Raw genomic sequence first — 9790 nt, 5'->3', positions numbered from 1 at the left:
ACCAGCGCCGCCGCCCCCAGCAGATTCATTCATATCAATTTTGACAAAATGTTTGACAACCACTGCTGTATGTAACGGGGAACGGACCAATGAGAACGCGGCGTTGGAATAGAGGGGGCAGAGCTGATTGGCAGAGTAGAAGGCCCAATCGGCCTCCGAGGCGGCGTCGACCAATGGCGGCGCGCGTACCCAAAAATAGCACCTCCTCTTGTTCAGTACCAGTGTTGCCATGTCCGCTTATTATAAGCGACTTTGGGCTTGTTTTTCCTGTACAGTTGTTTGTAAATATTAAGTACTTGCGGTAATTTGTTGTTTCTAAAGTGTAGTAGTGTATTTAGGATTGTTTCCTAAATAGTTGTTTAAACCAGTGGTTCTCAAACATTTTCATTGTCAAGCCAGGTCAGCTCAGGACCCCCATTGAATTGTCCACACAGACCTCCATTTATTTGTTTTTAATATATATGTAATATATAATTATATATATATTAATATATAATATAAAAATATATAGATTTTTGGTAAAACAGCATCACAAGCTTGTAGATCGGCTGATGAATATTAGATTTAGAAATTGCTCATTTGTGGAGTAGGCTTATTTTGAGCTTGTTTTCATAGGCCTTGGTGGCTTATTTCTCTCGCACAATCTGGCAACGGCTGTTCAGCACCCAAAGTGGAAGGATAGCTGAGCCTCTGCTCTGTGGCCTTTTCAATGGACGAACAACACCCGGGTTGTTATTATATTATCTAATATAAACCCCCATTCCCGATCTGTCTAGTTAGCCGCTCTCTAGCCGGTCCACCGTCTGGTTTGTTGTGCGGAAGAGGAGAGAGAGAGCCTTATTTGTAGCGAACTGTTGTTTTAACGGAGCGAAAAGAGGGACACAAACTTGGCGTCAAACATGCGTGTGAATCAACGCCGTCCAAGCAGGGAAGAAGAACCGCGGAGAAAGGAATTATCTTCGCTCATCTGAGAGAGAGAGAGACACAGAGAGAGAGGCCAACAACAAATCTCGTGTATTATTATTATTATTTTCCGTGCGCGCGTGTGTGTGTATGTCAAAATAAGGAAACACCACCACCACCAAGCTAGCCCCGGTTAGCATTAGCTTGACAGATATTATATACATATATATATATATTTATACATAGATGTAAGTTAGTTAGGTTTATAACTATATTATCTTCACATCACCGAGGAAAAGGACTTGTCTGTCTGTGAGATTGGATCTACATTCTTAACAGAACGGCAGGAAAACGTAAGTAGCTAGCTTGTTGTATCTGTATGTGTTTGTGTGCGTGTGACTGTGTGTGTCTGTGTGTGAGAGGCTAACGTCATTAGCCTCACACAACACACACACACACACCGTTTTGACAAGCTGTGAAACCAAACCAACGGCTGGCTGTGCGAAACCAACGACACATAATAACCCCCCCCTTCCTCCCCCCCAAACAAACGGCTTCGTTTTATTTACACGGCGGTCAGTGAGTCAGTATCGCTGTAGCCCGACGACAATGACGTATATCTATATATATATTACATATATATTTTTATGTTTTTGTCTCCCCAACGCCGACCGACGCCTCCGAAGAAAGAAACAAAGTGCCGCCTGCCTGTGCTGTGTTCACGGCGAGCCGGCGACACTTGTCTTCTTTCTCCCCCGGTGGAAAGGACGTGGTTCTCCCCCCGCCCGACACCACGGGTCGTTGGCGACGGTGGTCAGTGGTGCTTGTTAATGTTAAAGTAGCCTCAAGTGGGCTAGTATCGCTAGCTTACTAGCCCACTTGAGGCTAATTTAACAGCTAGCTAGTTAGCAGCACTACAGTAGCAACAAGCAAGCAGTACAAACACAGCTGGGCCTTCCCTGCAGTGGCGACCAGTGTAGTAGTATTGCGATCTGTGTAAACTTACAAAAAAATACACACACACACACACACACACAATATATGGGTTTACTTTGAATGAAACGAAATCAAAACAAAGGATTCTACGCCTTTTGAAATCATGAGTACAATGCACTGCAATTGGCTATTATGGGTGTTATGGTAACGGAGTAATATAGCTGGAAAGTGTAGGTGTGTTTGTGAAATGGAGTTTTGAGCATGCGGACCAGTCAGTGGGTTGGTTGGTAAACACTTCAACTTTAATCTTATCAATAAAATGCCACACATGCGGCGCTTAAAACTACGTCCCCTGCTGCACCACAGTCTTGTGTCTTTTTTCTAGCAGTTTGGCTGCTTGCTTGAAACACAATCTCCATGGTGCCATTCAGCCATTGTGGTGGATCAGTGACTTTAGCTAGCGTTAGCCTCGTAGCCACGGTGGTTAAAAATGTTGGGTTAATTATTGAACGCGTTGTGCCCCCCCCCAGCGGTTAATCCGATCCCCCCCAGCCTTCCTAACATGCAGTTGTTTTGGGGTTGCCTGGTTGTGTCTCTCTGCTATGACCAGCTGACCACAGATGAGCTGAATTATGATGGTTGTGCACGGCTAAAATGGCATGACACATGAGTGAATCAATATATGGCAGGTTATGTTTAGTGACCCCTCTCCCCAGTTTGATAAGGATTTTCTTTTTATCTCGGGGAACCCAGTCTACACATTCAAATCCTACATTTGAATTTGAATCTGATGGTGTCCATTTGGTTATATTTGTATACCCATTACCCAGAGTTACAGAGCTGCAAGCCAGGGTCCATTTGGTTCCACTTGTACACAAAGTTACAATACACCAAGACCCATAAGGGCCAACCCAAATTGGCTCCTTCTGGTGTGATGTGAACAATTTATTTTTGTTAGATGTAATTCATTTGGACAACATGACCATTGCTGACCATAAACATGGCTGCCTGCAACTGCATGTTACATTATTGCTATCAATGTGCTTAGGGCCGATTCATACTCCTATTTTAGAGCCGAATAAAAGTCGGTTCGGCTCTGTAGAGCCTACAATGTGACGTCATTTGATATGGTACATGCAGCCTCAGCTGCACTTCATTTTGTCTTTCATAATATGCCGCTCGTGTGTCATTTGAATGAGCAAATAGGAGCGTTCCCTGTCTGACTGCTGAACGGCAGCAATCATATGCTTCCTTTACTGATGAGGAATGTAGAGAGACAGTCGGAGAGTTACCACATATTGATTTATATTGTTAAATCGTCTCGTATATTATACAAGAGTAGCATTCTTTGGTTTCTTTCTGGTTCTCAACATTGTAGCAGCAATCACCTTAGAAGTGAAAGAGAAATAACATTTTTAGTACGAGTCGTTATTCATGATCATGGGAATCGTACAGACAAGACAGGCCGTTCCTAAAACTGGACAGTGTGTGCACTCTACATGAAGGCAGCGTGTAATTCGGACCGGTGCAACTGTTCTCTGTAAAATATTGCACTGGTTTTGTCCTGTCGTGATTTTCGCGAATCACTGGTGTGGACTTGGCTTAATGGAACACAGATTAACTAATATAAAAGTGTGGGGTCATGCCAGACTTGCCTATACTGTTAAACTTTAAACTGCTGTTGTACATGTGAAATTAATCAATGTTGAGCAAACGCGTGGCCTATTTCTCACCTATTTTTTATTTTTTATCAAACTTGTTTTCTTTGGACTGTAAGGTGAAATAGATATAGTTTTCCAGACAAGTTGCCATTGTTCTATATCACAGTTCCACTCCTATGAGGGTAGGGCTGAGCAATGTGACTTCAAATCAATTCAATATGACGATTATTTCAAACCGTTGCCTCAATTATGATTAATGAACGATTATTTGAGTGAAAATATTATATTTATATAGTTTGAGTGTGACATACAAGGTGCCTCAGCCCTCATTGCTCAGCCCTGGTGGGAAAATTAAGTATGGCGTTAAAAGTTCACCCAGAGTTTCCATGTTGGTGTAACAGTTCACTTGGCAGCGTTCATCAATGTATCTTCGCACAGGGCTAGTGCAGCAGCCAAACGTTTCTCTTTAAAACGGCCCTCGATGCCATTGCAATTAATAGGGTTCGCCCCCCCCCCCAAAACAAAACAACAATTAGACAAAAAGGATGATGCACTTGAACAGGACTTGTGGCACGTGGATCAGTTTTAGGCCTTTTTAGATTTGACTTTGTTAGTATTGTATGTGTATTGTGTAAGATGCATCTCAGACATGATTAATTCAATTAGAAAATTGATTGCTTTAGGTTCTTGTGCTTCTAAAGACAGTCTTTCAAATGGAAAGCTTAGAGGGTGAAGGGCAAAATGAGGTTAAAATGCTTTTGTCAACATACAGTTGCATCTTGCCGTCATGTGTTCGTGATTTATTTTATTTAGCAGTACCAGCAGGAACGTCTAAACGAGTGGTTCTCAGCAGGGATGCTCAGCAGGGTTCCTTGAGGAGTTCCATTTGTACGCTCTGAGTAGGGCATTCACTTCTAGTCGTTTTTACTAGTTGCCTAGTTTACTAGTCGACTAGTCGTAGTTGACTAGTTGTTTAACTACCTATTATGTTAAAAAAAAAAATATATATATATATATATATATATGTACATATAAATATTTGTACATTTAAAAACTGTACATTGGTGACTATAATCTACCTGATCTTGAGGCCTACAAAATCGTTTTATTTATTTATCAACTAGTCAACTAGTACCAACAAGGTCGACTAGTGGATTCACTACTTGAACAGTCGACTAGTTGCTTAAAGCCTGAGTCATCATGGGTGTCCTTGAAATGTAAAAGTTTGGGAACCAAATTTGTCTAAGCAATCCTGACTTTGTTGAATGGGAGCGTCATCTTTGCAGCTATTTACTAGACCCCCCCCCCCCCCCCCCCCCCATATGCAGTCTGAGAGACCCACCTATCAGGATCAGGTGGTGATATTGAGCACAGGTGACTGTGTGTGACGTCACCTCCTGGAGTTTGACCTCTACCAGATAAGGGAGGAGGTCAGTCACTGATACGCATGTTCTTATCTTAGCCGTTATATAATGGCCGGTGGGGCAGGTGAGACGGCAAAGCCAGAGAGACTTTGGGAGGACTAAAGGGTGTGTTCTGGTCGTTTACAAGGTTCTCATGGAGGGAAACCCTTACTATTACCGTATTGTGCCGAGACTCATTTGTGGGAAAAAAGTTTTAAAGACAATCTTGTTCTTTAATAAAGAAAATAATTTATTTTAAATTGTTTCTATAATCATTTTTAAATGAAATGATTTTCATATGACTTCATATCACAATAGAGTACCATAGTAAAGGTACAGTAACAAAATGCGTGTTGGTATTTATTATACCACTGTAACAATCAGGTCTCGGGTCTCCTTGCGTTTACATAATGTTAGTTCTAGGTAGGAACTAACATTTTGTGGCAACGTTGTTGTTGTTGTTGTTAAGCGGTGCTGTGTTTGTTCGATTTGAATAAAGAAGGCATCATAACTACATAAAACGTCCTGTTTTGTTTAACTTGGCCAGCTTTTGAACAACTATTGATATGAGATGGTCGCACCGTTCCTCCATCTTGTGTGTGTGCTGCTTGAGACATAACACTGGTTTTAGCGGAAATGGTGCCAAAAGCTGAAGTGATTATAGTACGGATTCGTTTTTTCCAGCCCATTTCATTTAAAAAAAGCACATCCGTGTGAACTGAGTGGTGCAACGCCTCTCTCTCTCTCTCTGTGTGTTTCTGGCACAACAGCGCCACTTTTGCCCCTACGGGTACTCAACTTAGTCACATAGGTTAGGACGGACATTGCTGTTCCTTGGAGTGGTTGCACCACTCAAAAACCCGTTGTCCTATATTCGCGACAGTACGGTACTTCGTGACTGTCATCGAACATGGTTCATTGCATTCACCTGGTGGCATAGGTGTTAGAATGTGTCTCTAGGGATGATGCTCTTGTCCATTGACAATGTGATTTTGACACTTATCGACAATGTTTAACCATTTTGTTCCCTCTTTCAAAACTAGCAGAAATAGTCAAGCTCACAAAGCACTGCGGAATTTGCAGTGCTACATGATGTGATCTTGTAGATCTATTTGTTGCTATTTTTGAAATCCTTTGAAAATGTTCACCTATGCCAAGTCACGACATGCCCGAAATAAGGATGTCAGGTTGGAAGTGGTTCATGACATTGTGATATCTTTGAGTGGTGCAACCACTCCTATAGACAGCTATGTGTGTTGAGTTGTGCAACCACTCCTAGACAGTGTGTCCCTGGGTCTGTCTGTCCAAGCACGAAAATAGCGTTATAACAGTGTCACTGTTGCACAGCCTAACACACAGACACCAGGCCAGGGAGGAGGGCTAGTACAGTACAGTACAGTACAGTACAGTACAGCACCACTCAATTCAGACGGGTCTGATTTTCTTTTTTACATTTGACATGGCAAGCTGAGACACTGCTGTGGCTAGACCTGACCCTGACTAAGAATTAACACTGTACCCATTGTTTTGTTTTCACATTTGGAGACTTACGGTTAAATCCGTACTCCTTCACAAAGCTTTGTTTTTATGCACAGCTCAAGCTGCAGCAAGAAGTTGCTGACCAAACTATATTTGATTGAATTGCCAGCACTATGAAACTAATTGTTTATCGTTTGACACATACTAAATCAACTAATATTGACACAGTAGGAGGCTGGGTTTCACTTTAGGTGGAGGGGATGGCCAGCTAGCAGCACAGGGCTCAGTAAAAAAAAAATCACACCTGTGTGAACTGAGTGGTGTAAGGTCTTATATAGACTGATCAACTGTGGTCTGACGTAATGTCTGACGTAATGAAATCACACCCGTGTGAACTGGGTGACCATAGCAACCATGCTAATTTTTTTGGTACGAACAGACACGTAAACTAACAAAGCTGAAATCACACCCGGGTGAACTGGGTGACCATAGCAACCATGCTCATTTTCTGGTACGAACAGACACGTAAACTAACAAAGCCATTTGTAGGAGTGGTTTACACCACTCAAATAGTAATTTTCAGCTGAACCAAGTGTTAGTTCATCTACTAGTTATTCTGACTGAGATAATACCTTGTCACAAACATGGGCTCAGATCTAGGTTGGATGCCTTTTTGGAGAAGATTGGTGAGATATCACAGTACATTGGTTCTCCAGCATTTGAGTTGCTGCTTAGTGAGTGAGTGGGTATATCGTCACTATTCACACACCCAAAGCGGTCAAAGTTTGTTAGGCCTGGCTGTAACAACGGATGAGCTGGTTATATGAGAACGCAGAGTTGCAAAAAGATCAAATTACAATACCCTATTGCTGACCTTTGAATCGTTGTAGCTGTCTAGTGTCTACCGTGACGTCTAATCAGGGAGTAGGTTGACTTGGGATGGCAGATGTAATTAATATTATTGGACAAAGATTCAGCAGCAATATCACTGGTTCCTTGAAGCCAGTGACTTTGAGTTTAACGGGTGGTTACTGGGGTTTGGATCCTTCTTTTTTTAAATTATTAGTATTTTAACGATTACCTATTTCCCTTAACAATTCCTAAAATTATCGTTGCTGTCGGGAGGAAACCTCATAACCTCATTACGTCTGTTTTATTTTTTGAAAATATCGAACCAATGGAAAGTGGTAAACGCTTTGGACAAAACCTCTTAACTCCATTGGACTAAAGCAGCTAACTCCACCACTTCTCCCTCTCTCATGCAAGTAATTGAGAATATATAGTCACAACACCAACTTTGATGAGGCAGTATTGCTTTGTTTTCAAAATATACGGTTTTCTTAATTTCCTGAAAAATGAACATTTTGGAGTTAGGTGGTTTCCACCCGACAGCAGAGATATACTTTTGGCCTTCATTGTATATATTTTTAAGAACACAAATTAAATGATGCATACATTATTGCGTACATATTATTCATATTATTGTAGTGGTTCTCAAACTGAGGTCCAGGGACCCTCTGGATTACTTGAGGGGGTGCCAAATGGATGACCCCTTACAGGTCTGTTACTCTGACAGCATTACACATGGAACCAAATGAACCCTTAACGGGTCAGCGTTATGGTGGTCCTTGAAATTTAAATGTTTGAGAACCACTGGTATTGTATAGCAGCCAGATATGAATATATTCACATTACGGAACTGACAGTGTGGAAACGGTTCCAAATATTATGATGATGGAACAGACTCCAGTTTCTCTGTGTTTGGATCTGGTTCCTCCGGATCCCAATCCTAGTGGGTAAAGGTGACCCTGCTTTTAGAAGACACTGGCGTTGTAGTCATTTGCTTCATGATGATGAGCTGCCTACTAGCTATATTGGGTTTTCTTTTCACATAAAGCGCAGTGCAGCTCCACAGCTCCTGCCAGCTCACCAGCGTGTGTGACACAGTCAGCCACTGCCTACATTATTGCCCACCCTTTGCAGGAAGGTTTTGTTCCTTTAAATGCAGGAGGGGGGAGATGTAATGGGGAAATATCCTATTATATTCTGAATGCAGTGGTATAAATGGCTGGATTTGAGTCTGTGCTGTGTAACGGAAGCTATTTTCACTCTCATCGGTGACCTGAGGAGACCTTGTGTCTTCCCAAAGGAATTTAACTGGCAAATTGCATCCGCTCCAACACTGGGCTTAGTCATGTAGAGTATCACCAAGACAATGTTATAATCCCCTGGTACTGTATATAAGTTGATGTGACAAAATTAATTTAATATTTAAATGTAATTCTATCTAGTAGTGAAAATGGATCCAAAATAAGCATACCAGGTTAAATGTGGTTAACTTAAACTAGTCTATACTTAGTAGACCTGAGTCCCAAGGGCTCTATTGACCTTATTCTTGGCCAGTGTTGATTTCATCGACTAAATGTTCGACGACTACCTTTTTTCACTGACAAACTAAATAAACTAAGCTATGATGACTAAAACTAAGACTCAATATATTGACAATTTCGTCAACAAATTAAAACTAGACTAGAATGTTAGGAAGGGACTAGTGGAGAAGAGATCCAGTATAAGTCATTTTACACTTGGTTACATGCTGAAAATAGCAGATCTATAAGTGAGCTTGTAGATTTTCAGCATGTGCAAAATCTGTCATTACAACGCCACCAAGGCCCACCAAAATACATTTTAGTCGACTAAAATCGCATGACACTTAGACTAAAATATGACTAAAACTGAAGTTTCAGTCCAAAGACTATGACTAAACTAAAATAGAAATGTGCTGCCAAAAACAACACTGCTCTTGGCCCTTCCAGGCCGGGGCCATTGAGTTTTTCCACTGTGTGCTGCTTCATTCAATAGCTGTTCACTTCCTCCCTAGTAGGGTACTGCAGGTGTAAGTAATGCTGCTAATCGGCACTGTTGCCAGATCTTGCAAGAGAAACAAGCGACTTCTATAAAAACAAAGCCCCAAATAAGCGACTAGGCTCATTTATAACTATAATACCACTTTGATAATCAGCCATTTGAAAATGGCAGATCTAGTCCAAATACTATGCTGTGATGGCGTTGAAATGCCTGATTTATACTTTTGCTGTGTGCGGAGAGACTTCTGCACACAACCAAACATATAAGATGATGTCTTATTCTACTGGATCTCGTCTCGATGACTACTCCCTAACATGTTAGTCTAGTTTAGTAGTTTTTATTTGTTTGGCTTAAGTTTTAGTCACCATAGCGTAGTTTTTAGTTGGCTTTCGTAGGTGAAAAAAATATATAGATAGTCGACGAACATTTTCCATCATAGTTTTAGTCGCCGAACTTAACCCGGTTAGGTGTTAGCATTATGCTATGCTTTAGCTATTGAAAAATAGCAGATCTACAAGCTCATAGCGCGCCACCGAGTGG

At 41.4% G+C, this 9790-nt stretch overlaps 1 protein-coding gene across 8 annotated transcripts in view; it reads left to right on the top strand.

Annotated features, from left to right (window-relative positions):
* The first annotated feature begins 642 nt into the window (after positions 1–642).
* LOC306915537 (protein phosphatase 1B-like) overlaps positions 643–9790 on the top strand; it is a 34910-nt gene continuing 25762 nt past the window's right edge. For all 8 annotated transcript variants that reach the window (XR_013788837.1, XM_079492918.1, XM_079492919.1 and 5 more), the window contains exon 1: positions 643–1256. The gene's annotated coding sequence lies outside the window, so the exon portion shown is untranslated. The remainder of the gene's footprint in view (positions 1257–9790) is intronic.

The sequence above is a fragment of the Electrona antarctica genome (genome assembly GCF_951216825.1).
Source record: "Electrona antarctica genome assembly, chromosome: 22".
Lineage (NCBI taxonomy): Eukaryota > Metazoa > Chordata > Actinopteri > Myctophiformes > Myctophidae > Electrona > Electrona antarctica.
This window is presented reverse-complemented; position numbering and strand designations above follow the sequence as displayed.